The following is a 12629-nucleotide window of genomic DNA, read 5'->3' as shown; positions in this document are numbered from 1 at the left end:
AAGTTGTCCTGACAGCAAACAAAACAATTTGAGAAGTAAGATTAAAATCCTCCACTCTGCAAGCAGCACGATGCATCTCAGTGCTGGGTTTTAGGAAGAGGCTACAGCCTCCTCCTCCGCACTTCCCCAGCAATGGTGGGTCAGGGTGGGCTTAGCTCTTACAGCTGCTCTCCCTGGTATCATAGAACCACAGAATGGTTTGGTTTAGAAGAGACCTTAAAGACCATCTAGTACCACCCACCCCACTATGGACAGGACACCTTCCACTAGACCAGGTTGGTCCAAGACCCATCCAGACTGGCCTTGAGCACTGCCAGGGATGGGGCATCTCCTGGGAGGTCAAAGAAATCCCACTGGTGGGATCTCTGCTCCCCCATGGATAACCAGGAGGGGCTTGGCTGTAAGGAGCAACCAGAGTCATCCCATTTTCATGGTACTGCCTTATATGCCAACCCTCCTTCATTTCTCTTCTATCCTGTCCCCTTGTTGCTCTTCGCTTCATAAGGGAGCAGTAGTGTGACCAGGATGATGCTCCTTTTCCACACTGTGGCCAGGGAGCAGCTAGAGGTGATCTTGCTTGGCTCACAGGGGTTTGTAGGGTCTCAGGATAGCAAAGGAGGGCCTCTCACATCTTTCCATCTGCCAGCGACCAGCAAAGACCAACCCAGGATGCAGGAGGGGTCCCATGTGCCTTCACTGTCCTCGTGGCAAAACAACATCTCCAGCCTACCCAAACCAGCCTTCCTCCACACACTCTCATTAGGCTGTGTCCATCCCTGGGCATCCACAGCAGTCCCAGTCAGAGCCAGCACCACGGGTATGGCTGGGGTCTGGCACGGCATGACCGTTCACTGCTTATATCCTTCCCGTACGTAACCCAGGACTTTTCCCAAAGCATGGAGATCTTTCCCAAAGCACCAGATCAGTGCCAGCAGCGACTCCTGAGACGAGCTGGGCTCCCAGCAGGTGATGAAAGCCTGTGCACTGTGCACTTGGCAGGGGAACAGGAGGTTGGCAGCATCTCGCAGCTTGGCTCAACCTCAGCCAGCTAAACAGCCCTGTTGTTATTGCAGCTTGCTGCACTTTGCGTAAACCTGGCATAGCCCTGGAGAAATCTTCCTGACATGGGGAGGCAGAGGGACTTGCAGACATGAGGGCAGACCCCAGAACACTCCAAGGTTGCTGTACCTCACTGAATCCCACCCATTTTGGGGTACTGCTGCTATATTAGAGGTTCAGGGAGGAGAATGGAGAAGATGCTGCTCTGGAGTGCGTGTGCAGCCCTTGAATGATGCTGGGAGCACAGGGCTGAGGGGGTACAGTGGGTGCTCCCACCCAGAGCAGGCACAAGGGATGGCAGTCCATCTGGAGCCAAGCTCTGGGGGTACAACTACAGCAGGGCATTACCCCAGCCAAACCCAGGCAATGCCTCCTGTTCATCCACCCCAGGAGGTGCCCAGCTCCATCCCACCCTGGAGCAGGGCAGAGCACGCTGGGGTGGGTTGCATGAGCTGGTGCAGTGTGCAGGGCAGCTTCAGGTGGGCACTCAGGGATGGGGGACAGGACATACCACCGTTTATGTCATGAGCACATGAGCAAAAGTGATGTCATCACAGCTACGCTTGTAGTGCACTGTATGGGTGTGTCTGAAGCCCGTGCCCGCATTAGCTGCATGCACAGGGACCATGGTTCAGGCACATGGGGTGTGCATGGGCATGAGCTGGGCACCAGCTTCTCCCAGATGCTGGCAGTGGGAAACAAGAAGCATCCCTGAGGGATACTGCTCTGCAAGAGGTAGCCCAAGCCTTACCAGTCCTCCTGTGTTCCTTTTCTGGCTGTGCATGTGGCATGGCAAGATACAGTGCTCGTGCTTTCAGACTGAGGAATCCAGATATGGTGTTTTGCTCCTGAAAAGCATGCTGTGTTTTGGGCTTGGAAGCCTGCTTCCAGACAGCCTGTGATGCCACAAAAGTGAAAACAAGCCACCCCTACACCAGCGTTATCGGCCGCTTGCAAAGCTCTCCCTTGGCGTGTTACTGAGTGCAAGGTTGTTGCCTTTGTGTGTCACTTAAAATCAGAACAAATGCTGAGGTTTTGTTGTTTTGACTGCCTCGCTCTATATTTACATTGCTTTTAGTTTATTAGCATTCTTAGTTCTGTCTTTTTGTGACAGCAAAAAAAGTATGTACTTCAAATGAATCACAACAGGCGTTTGGGAAAGTTTTCTGGTGGCTTCCAGTTTTCTATCGGTTTGATCTCGTGTCTCGGCCCGTCAAAGTGTGTGCTCTTAAAAAAGCACTCACGAAAGAGAATTCTTCTGCTCGCCAGCCCTGCCAGAGCTCAGGACGTGAAAAAGCTTCAGATCAGCTCTGACAAGTCCTCCCTCGCCCCATTTTAAGCTGAATAACTTAGGTTTGCTTGATCTAGTTAAATAATGATAGTCTTGCTGTTTCTGTAGCCAGCTCAAAGTTTTACATCTATTTGAAGTCCAGCAACTTGTCTCCCACCATCATCTAGAGTGAGATATCAGAATCTTGGAGCGTGGTTCATCTCAGCCTGGTTTAAACACCATGCAAAGGATGTGCTGAATCACTGAGCTCCTCCTGATTGACATGGGTTTGGGAGCTCTCCAGGAGGGCAATTGCCTCCTGGAGAAGGAAAGATCAAAGTAACTGCAAGCAGGGTCCACTCTTCCTGGCACCATTGGATCCAGAAGACAACATCTGTCCAGGGCCTCCTTGTTCTTGCAGGACCTGGGCTGGGATGATTCACGGTGTCCAGAGGGCTGGGGTCAGCAGAGCATCTCCATGATTTATCAGCAGGGTTCATAAATGAATGCTGAAGCGTGCAAGCTTGAGCCAGGAAAAACGTTTTGCACATCAAACTATTAAAAGAACAGTTTATTACATCTCTGTACTCCTCACCCATGTGGCCACCTTACCCCGGGGTGGGACTGAGCAGCCTTGACAAAACCCTCTGCCCATAAAAGCATCACTGCAGAAGCTAGACCAGCACAGCTGGGCTGGAGCAGGGGGTGGTGGGGTGGATTTGCCCTGGAAAACCCTGCAAGCAGAGCTCTGCATTTCATCCAGGCCAGCTCTGCTCTCTCTTCCCTGGGGAAGAGTTTGGGGAGAGCTCAGATCCCATGTGCTTTGGCACAGAATCTACCCAGGAGCAGGCAGGGATGGGGTCTGGCAGCATCCTGCAAAGATATTCCTAGCAGGGACCCAGGGATCTTTTTTTGTGCGATTTGCTGTGTGTGAGCATGGAGGATTTGAGAATTTTTCTGACAGACCTGCTGCTAATTCCCATCCTCCTTCCCTCTGAGGTTTCCCCTGTGCTAAAGAAGGTCAGCACTTCCCTGATGATGGTTGCCAGCTTCCCAGAGAACCCAAGGCAGAGCCTGTTTGCATGGCAGGGTTATTAACTGCACTTCACAGGACTGGGAGCAGGACTGGCCTCCCTGGTTCCTGCTCCTGCCACACCACTGGGAACCAGCTAATTCCCTGTGTGAGACCCTGAAAAGGACCTAAACAGCGTCTGAAGAACAGCTGGGATGAAAACCCTTTCCCAAGATTTCCACACCATGTGGGTATTTCTGCCTGTGTTTTGGGACATCCATAAACTCCTGAGGCTGGAAGTGTCCAGACAGGTTGGGCTGTTCTGTTTCTGTCCTAATCTGGGGGTCCCTGTTCTCCTGGAGACTCCTGTTCTCCATGAACGGAGACAGAATCCTGGGCCAGGTGAATTTTTGATCCTGCCCAGTGCTGCTGTCAGGAAGCTTTTCCTTTCTGGTGACTTTTAAATGTCCATCATTAGGCTTCAGGGTTAACAGGTTGCCTCTTCAGCCGAGGCAGCTGCAGGCACTGCCACAACATGGAAGTCTGAGTCTTCTCTCAGCAGATGGGGGTGGCTGGTTTGGGGAAGCAGCATGCCTGGCAGTTTGGGGTCTGTTATGAAAACTTTGCTGCTTCTTCAAGGTAGCTGCTGGTTTCATCTGCGTGTTATTCCCAGTGCTTGGAAAGAAGAAATCCAGGCCCCAGTTTACCCAGAGTGATACTTCCCTCCGCTGGTGCCGAGATCTGCTGGCCATGGCCCAAGGGCTGGCACGCTCTGCCAGCCTCCAGCCCTCCAGGCAAAGAGCTCTGAGCTCAGCCGGGGCTCTGCAAACCCACCGGGTGCTGGGTGCTTGGGTGCTGCTGCTCACCAGGGCTCGGGGAGAAGCTGGACTGAATGGGAAATGCAAGGCGGGGGGAGGGAGAATAAATCAATATCCCCAGAAATGAAAAAACAACCCTGCTCCTCTCGCTGAGCCCTGGATCAGACCTCCATGTTCCTGATGGGTGAATAACTTACAGCAAGACGATGTATTTATAGCATCTAGCTCATGAGTTTTTAATTAAAATTCCATTTTCTTTTGCTCCAGATGGCACGAACAACCGTTTTGGTGTTTTCATTGGGTTTTTAAGGGATCACGCGGCTCTTGCCAGGCCGGGTCTGTTTTGGGGCTGCAGGGAGGGAGTGTTTTGGGGGAACGGGGGGTCCTCGTGCCCTGCACAGCACAGTGGCTGCCTTGCTGCTTTTGCTGGGGCAGAGGGGAAGGTGGCTCGCTCCCCACTCACCTCTGCAGACAAGTGTCAGGTCCCCAGGGAATGCATCCATCCAGCCGCTGTGGCGGGGAGAGCAGCTCACAGGGCAGGAACAGCTTCACGTCAGAAAAAATCAGATCAGGAAACCAAGCCATTTACCGGAGCTAAATCAAGCTGGCTGGAGAGGCTGATGATGCATTAGGGAGCAGCAATGCCAGCGAGGACAGGACAGGTGCGTGCTGCTGGAGCACGCTGCTGCCCCAGGGCCCCCCACCACCCCCACCACGATGCCCAGCAGGGATGTAGTCAGTGATCTGCACGGCCACTTTCCAGTTTTAAGCTGTCCAGGAAGACACCTCCTTCACCCACCTGTGCCTGCAGCACCCGATGATCCCGGGGAGCCTGGAGCAACTTCCTGGGGTCTGTCAAGCCCCTCTCCAAAACCTGGGGATGATGGGCTGCTTAAGGACACTCCCTGGGAAATAACCTGCCAAAATAATGAGCTGGTGCAGTAAATTTCCCCCTTCACAGAGCTGGTGCTGCTGGGCTGGAGGAAGGGCAGCGCCAGGAACACCCAAACCCAGCAGCACAGGGATGTGTTGAGAGGAGAAGACCAAGTTCAGGTGCTTGCTTTAGGTGTCCTTCTTGCAGGAGCCCTTCCCACAGTCTGCACCACCCATCAGATCCCTGCTCTCTGAGCCCCTTTCAGATGCATGTGGAGAGCTCAGGATCACTGGTATGGGAGAAGCCCCAGCCCCAGCCCAAACCAGGTTAGGAAGCACCAAAAGGACTTTGCATCTTCTTTCTGCTGCATGACGACTTTCTGCATGAATGATGGAGACGTATCGTGGAAACCTTCCGGCTCAGTGGCCCTATAAAGATATCCAAGCCCTGTATTTTGTTAGCAAACACACACAGTCATACAACATGGAGCACAGTGCTGCCGCAGCTCCTAGGACCTCCATGTAAACCCGAGCAGCAGGAATGGGCAAAAACACAGCAGAAGCTCTGCAGATGATGGAGTGGAGCTGTACAGCCTGTACCTGCCTCGTGGAATGAAGCAGCACCCAGTGAGGTGCAAGGTGCAGGAGCCTGAATCCCATGGCCCCATCTAGCTTCAGACCCTAAGGTCCCCTGCAGGATACTCTCAGGTTATGTCAGTGGTCAAAGGACCCAAGGAAGAAAGCAAAGGAAACACAAGGAAGTCAGAGCCAAGTTCAGCGTTAGGCCTGGGCTGGGCAGGAGGGGCAGAGCAGGGCAGACTGCAGGATCTGGCAGTCTTGGCACCCAAAGAGTGGTACCAGCCTGTTGCAAGGGCCTGGCCCCGTCAATTCCGCAGGTTCATTTCAGTGCTGCTGATGGGAGGCGGACAAAGGACCATCCTTCTGCCCTGGGGTCACAGAGAACCCTTGGCTATTGCTCTACCTGGAAAAACCCTCCCATTCCATTCCATCCCACCCCATGCTATCCCAATCCATCCCATCCCATCCCATGCTATCTCATCCCATCCCATCCCACCCCACACATCCCATGCCAACCCATGCCATCTCATCCCATCCCACCCCAACACATCCCCTGCCAGCTCATCCCATCCGAACACAACCCAGCCCAGCCCAAAACATCCCACCGGATCCCATCCCACCCCACTCCACCCCTCCCCAAAGCCTGTTGCTCTGCCAGCCCTCCCAGCCTCTGGTCTGCAGAGGACGGTGGCTCACAGGAGGTTCTCTGGACGTCCAGCTGCAGGAAAGGCAGGGTGGTACCCAGGCCACACAGTGTGACCTGTCCCAGCAGTGCCAGTCCCTGTGCAGGAGCCCCAGGGATGCCAGTGCCCCCACTCACCTGCCCAGGCTGCCGTGGCAGAGTAAGACGGGGGGACATCTGTATGGACAGCGTGCCCTGGGAGACCCAGGCCAAGCAACCACCACCATGATGTCCTTTGCACTGGGCAGTCCCCAGAACAAACCTGTTTCCCTGAGTCCCACTTGCAGAGCTCCTGTCCCAGCCCCTTAGTCCATCTCCCAGGATGGGGTGGGAGCTGGTCCCAGAGGCATTGCTCCGCTTTCCTCCTGAGACATGAGGATGGAGAACCTGAGTGCTTTCCCCTCCCAGCCCCCAAAACTGTCTCTCAGAGCAGTGATGTAAAGTGAATTTCCACACAGTCTGCCCAAAGGTGGTGGCGAGGACAGCTGGAGCAGCACAGACCCCTGTTGCGGGCAAGGAGGGCAGTGCTGCCCGCAGGAGCCTCAGCAGCCCCCCCCTTCCCGCAGGACTCGGTGTCTGGCTGTCAGGGCAGAAATGCATTAGGATCCTGCAAAGACAAAATAAAAAGCCTTTTGGGAGTGACTCGGCAGCACAGCCAGAAGAGAGACAGCACAGTTTGCTTTTTAGGAGGTCTTTTTGCTTTCTTTTTTTTATTATTATTTTATTTTATTTTTGGCAGCTGCAATGGCAGCAGAGAGGGAGTAAATGACCTTGCCTGAGCCCGGATGCATTTGTGGCTTTCAAGAAGCAGAAGTGGCCGGAGTTTGAGAGTGTCTGTGCTGCAGAGGGCATGAGTCACAGCCAGGCAGCGGGGCTGCAGAAGGGAGGGAAGGGGAGAGGGAAATGCTGCAAACCCGGCTGGGTGCTGGGCTGGGGGAGCAGGATACCAGGATGGAAGAGTGGGGCGCTGGGACAGAGGAGCAAGGAGCTAGGATGGAGGAGCAGAGATAGAGGATCAGGGTGCTGGAATGGAGGAGCAGGGTGCTGGAACAGAGGAGCACGGTGCTGGGATGGAGGAGCAGGGTGCTGGAACAGAGGAGCATGGTGCTGGGATGGAGGAGCAGGGTGCTGGAACAGAGGAGCACGGTGCTGGGATGGAGGAGCAGGGTGCTGGAACAGAGGAGCACGGTGCTGGGATGGAGGAGCAGGGTGCTGGAACAGAGGAGCACGGTGCTGGGATGGAGGAGCAGGGTGCTGGAACAGAGGAGCATGGTGCTGGGATGGAGGAGCAGGGTGCTGGAACAGAGGAGCACGGTGCTGGGATGGAGGAGCAGGGTGCTGGAACAGAGGAGCACGGTGCTGGGATGGAGGAGCAGGGTGCTGCGATGGAGGAGCAGAGTTGGAAGAGCAGAACGCAGGGATGGAGCAGCATGGGTGCAGAGGCAGAGTGGCAGGACACTGGGATGGAATAGCAGGGATGAAAAGCAAGGAGCTGGGATGAAGAACCAGGGTGCTTGGATGGAGGAGCGGCTGTTAGGGCAATCCAAGGGCCCACTGCATGAGCCCTCATCAGTTTGATGCCAGAAATGAAGATACCTGCTCACATCATGCTTTTTCTCACTCCAGGCAGAGGGAGTCAAGCAGAGCTCATCTCTGCTTCCCTTCCTCAGCCCCCTTTTAACACCATCCTTTCGCTCTCAGCAGTAGCTGGAGTGACTGGAAGGGGCAGTGACCTGGGAAAGGGTCCAGCACCTCTCTCCTCTCACAGGAATGCTCTCCTTTCCCATCTTCTCTGGAAGCAGAGAGCTCAGTCCCTTTCCAGAACCAGACCTCACCCTCCCAGGATCTTCAGTCCTGGGTCTGGCAGCAGGAGGGTGCTTCAACTCCCTGCTTGCACTCGGCAGCAGGCTCGAACCCCTTTGCCCACTGGCAGGGCAGTGGGGTGGGATTCGATCTGCCCTGCCTGTGCCTCCTGGATGAGCCCTGGGGGACGGAGAGCCACGGCAGACAAACTGTGCATCTTCTGCAAGAGGTGTCTGGCTGGGGTCCCCAGCCTGGGGCTGAATCAGGCATCTGAGCTGCTTTTCCATGTCTGAAGAGGTCCCAGAGCAGGAGAGAAGCTGTGGCAGCTGAGTGATGACCAGGGATGCTCCTGGGGCTCATCTCAGGGGCTCAGCAGGGAGCATTTTGGGGAGTAAGGAGATGCCGGTTGCTCCCCAGAAGGAGAAGTTGCCTCTGCCTTTTCCCCAGCCCACCCAGGGCTGCGGTGGTGGGTGATGCAGCAGCTCCCAGCAACAGCTTGTGTTGCACCCTGTTTGCTTACACCTCGCAGCTCCAGCTGGCAAAGAGCAGAGCTTGTGCTGGGAAAGCAGCAGCACCCTGCCAGCCACAGCACCCTGTGAGCCACAGCATCCCACGAGCTACAGCACCCGTTGAGCTACAGCACCCTGTGAGCCACAGCCCCCCATGAGCCTCAGCACCCCTTGAGCTACAGCACCCTGCCAGCCACAGCACCCCATGAGCTACTGCACTCCGTGAGCCATAGCATCCTGTGTGCTGCAGCACCCCATGAGCCACAGCACTGGTAAGCAGGAACTTGCAAAGCTCCTGTAAATTATCACTCCAGCTCTAATTTCCAGATGCAAAGAGAAGTCAGAGGGTGATGTGGCTCCCTCTGGACACCTGGGGACCCCTATCACCTGCCTGGAGGCCACAGCGAGGGGAAGCGGATAGCCAGCCTTCCCCCCTCCCCAGGCTGCTCTGTGCACTGGGGTGTCTCTCTTCCTGCAGAAATCCTCCCAAACCTGCAAGAAAACTTTCCCCAAAGTATTTGTGCTTTTTCTGGATGGGGAACCACCCTGCCTTTGGCACAACCTGTTGCTGAAGCACACGTACATTCGAAAGAGCCACAGGTCTAGGAAGCATGCTGCTGGGGGCAGAGAAATCACATCTCTGCCTCCTCAGTGATTATTGTTTCAGCTTTTTGCACACTTCACCTCCTGGAAAAATCTTTGGGGTTTCCTCCTTTTGCTTTCACTGGGTGCAAAACTAGATGCAAGCTGCCTTCTGGACGAGCTCGGTGTGCCTCTGCCCCATGGGGCAAGTGTGCCCTGGCTGCTGAGCCCCACCAGGCTGGCTCCCCGCTCCCTCCTCTCCTTTCTCCCTCTCCCCCCTCTGCCCTTTCTCGCCTACACAACTTGAAAACCAAACAGAAAAGTTCCACTGGGAGGAGAAGAACACAATTGGGAGCCCAGGAGGGCAATTGTCACCTCCTGGCACAGGGGGAATGTCCCCTGGGAAGCTGCCACTGAAAGTTAATTTAGCGTGACCATGGACATCCTCCCTCTCCATGCCCTGCATCAGAGCAGCAGGGGCGGTGACATTAAATAATTCCCATCACCGTGAGCCCTTTCAGCACCACCTCACTGGGGCAGGATTATTCCCTCTGCTACTCCTGCATCTGGACAGGAGGGCAGAGCCAGGGGCAGGATGCTGCAGTAGGACACCACCACCCCCGGGGACCGCAGGGACCCGTGTGTCCTGCTGCAGTGACACATGTCACTGCTTGCTGGCAGTTTGCTTGAGGTGCCAGCACATGTGCAAAGAACAATTGTTCCTCGTTTCGGGTGTCAGTAGCTGACGAAACATGTCCTAGAGCCACAGGGCAGGCCAAGACCATTCCCTTTTCCAGATGGCCAGATCTGTTCCTGCTTCCACCCAGGACAGTCTCATCTGTGGCCTTTCTCCCCACGATCTCCCATGTTTGGCCCAGCAGGTGCCTGGGATGGAGCAGGGAATGGCAGCCCTGGGATACCAGGCAGACCCCTGGCAGCAGGGACAGCCCCAGTCCCACCAATTTGGGCAGCTCAACCTCTGTCCCTTGCGCAGAGCGTGTCAGGATCTGGCCTTTCCCCATGCCCAGATGCTTTTCCAGGCAGGTCCCTGTGCGGGGGATAGCGTGGGGTGCGAGCAACACGGGCGGCCGTGGGATCGTGGGATCACTCTCCATATCCCTTGGTGAGAGGAGAGGCCACAACGCTGATGCCAAAGAGCATCACTTCAGCAGCGTTCCTCGAGATGGGCTGGCCCTGAGAGCTCCTGTGCCCCGGCCCACCCTAGTGCCCACCCTGAGTGGGGTCTGCGGGGCTGTGGGCCATGTGCTCTGCAGCGCGGCATGCTGGGTGAGGCATGCAGCTGTGCAGCTCTGTGTGTCTGTGTGCTGCACGGCAGCAGTGGGATGCAAGTGCACACGCATGAGCACCCGTGCAGGCAGAGGCATGCCAGAGCAGCTGCAGGGCTGTTGTGCGACGTGTGAGTGTGTATGAAGGGGCGTGTGCATGATGTGCATGTGTGTTACTGTATGTGAGCATGTGTGTATGTGTACATACATGTGCATATGTGTATGAGTGTGTGTGCAAGTGTAGGCAAGGGAGTGCAGATGCATATGGGTGTGTACGGATGTGTGCATACATGTATGAGTGTGTGCAAGTGTGGGTGAGGGGGTCGCACAGTGGTGTGTATGTGTGCATGAGCATGAGTGCGTGTATGTGTGCACCTCCATGTGCATATGTGTATGAGCATGTGTGTGTGCACACATTTGTGCACAAGTGTGCCTGAGATGGTCCACACGGGTGTGTATGTGTGTGCATGAGTGTGAATGTGCATATCTGCATATGAGTGAGCACACAGGTGTGGCCGAGGGAGTGCACAGGGGTGCATATGTGTGTGCATGAGTGTGAGCATGTGTGTACTGTGCCCACATGTGGACCCTGGCACAGAATGTGCCAGTCCTGGTGTGTGCAGGTGTAGGTGCCAGCCTGGCTGTGGGTGTGGGCCCTAGTGCAGGTGTGGGTGCCAGTGTGTGCGGGCGCAGGTGCTAGTGTGGGTGCGGGTGTGGATGTGGGTGCTGGTAGATGTGGGTGCAGGTGCCCATCCCTGTGCAGGTGTTGGTGGGTGTGTGTAAGTGGGCGTGTGTCCTGGTACAGGTCCCAGTGTGAGTACAGGTGCAGGGCAGGTGCAAATGACAGTGAGGGTGCGGGTGCGGGTCCCAGTGTGGGCGCAAGTCCTGGTGTCTGTCCTGGTGTGGGTCCTGGTGCATGTCCTGATGCATGTCCCCATGTGTGTCCCCATGCATGTCCTGGTGCAGGTGTGTGTCCCAGTGCAGGTATGGGTGCAAGTCCCAGTGCAGGTGTGTGTTCCAGTGTGGGTGCCAGTGCCAGTGTGTGTTCTGGTGCGGGTCCTGGTGTGGGTGCAGGTCCTGGTGCAGGTGGGGGTGCTGGTGCATGTCCCTGTGTGGGTGCAGGTCTCAATGCATGCCCTGGTGTGTGTGCCTGTGTGGGTGCAGATCCCAGTGTGGGTGCCAGTGGGTGCGGGTGCAGGTGTATGTGTGGATCCCAGTGCGGATGCTGATGGGTGCGGATGCTGTTGAGGGTGCGGGTCCTGGGGCGGGTGCCGGTGAGTGCAGGTGTGGATGCCAGCGAGGGTCTCTGTGTAGGTGCAGGTCCTGATGCAGATCCCTGTGCAGGTGTGGATCCCAGTGCGAGCTGGTGGGTGCGGGTGCGGGTGCCAGTGAGGGTGATGGTGTGGGCGCTGGTGTGGGTGCAGGTCCCAGTGTGGGTGGGGGTCCCAGTGCACATGCTGGTGGGTGCGGATGCAGGTGTGGGTGAGGGTTCCGGTGCAGATCCCGGGGCGGGTGCAGGTGGGTGCGGGTGCGGGTGCAGGTGTGGGTGCGGGACGTGGTGTATGTCCCTATGTGTGTGCGGATGCCGGTGTGGATGCCGGTGGGTGCAGGTGAGGATGCAGGTGTGGGTGCGGATCCCTGTGCGGGTCTCGGTGCAGGTGCGGGTCCCGGTGCAGATGTGGGTGCAGATGTGGGTGCGGATCCCGGTGCTGGTCCCGGGGCGAGTGCGGGTGCCGGTGTAGGTGCAGTTGCGGGGCGGGTGCGGATGCCGGTGCAGATGTGGATGCCAGTGCGGGTGAGGATGCCGGTGCGGATGCGGATGCAGGTGTGGGTGTGGATTCCGGGGCTGGTCCCGGTGTGGGTGCGGGTCCCGGGGCGGGTGCTGATCCCTGTACTGGTCCCGGTGCGGATGCAGATGCAGGTGTGGGGGCGGGTCCCGGGGCGGGTCCCGGTGCGGGTTCGGATCCTGGTGTGGGTGCAGGTGCGGGTCCCGGTGCGGTTGCGGATGCAGGTGTGGGGGCGGGTCCCGGGGCGGGTCCCGGTGTGGGTGCGGGTCCCGGGGCGGGTGCAGGTGCGGGCGGGCGGTGCGGGGCGCTGGTGCTGAAGGACAGCTCCGCCCCCGCCCGCCCCCGCCCCCGCCCCCGCCGCCCTCCCCG

Source organism: Falco naumanni, chromosome 6 (genome assembly GCF_017639655.2).
Source record: "Falco naumanni isolate bFalNau1 chromosome 6, bFalNau1.pat, whole genome shotgun sequence".
Taxonomy (NCBI): Eukaryota; Metazoa; Chordata; class Aves; order Falconiformes; family Falconidae; genus Falco; species Falco naumanni.
Note: the sequence above shows the minus strand (reverse complement) of the source record.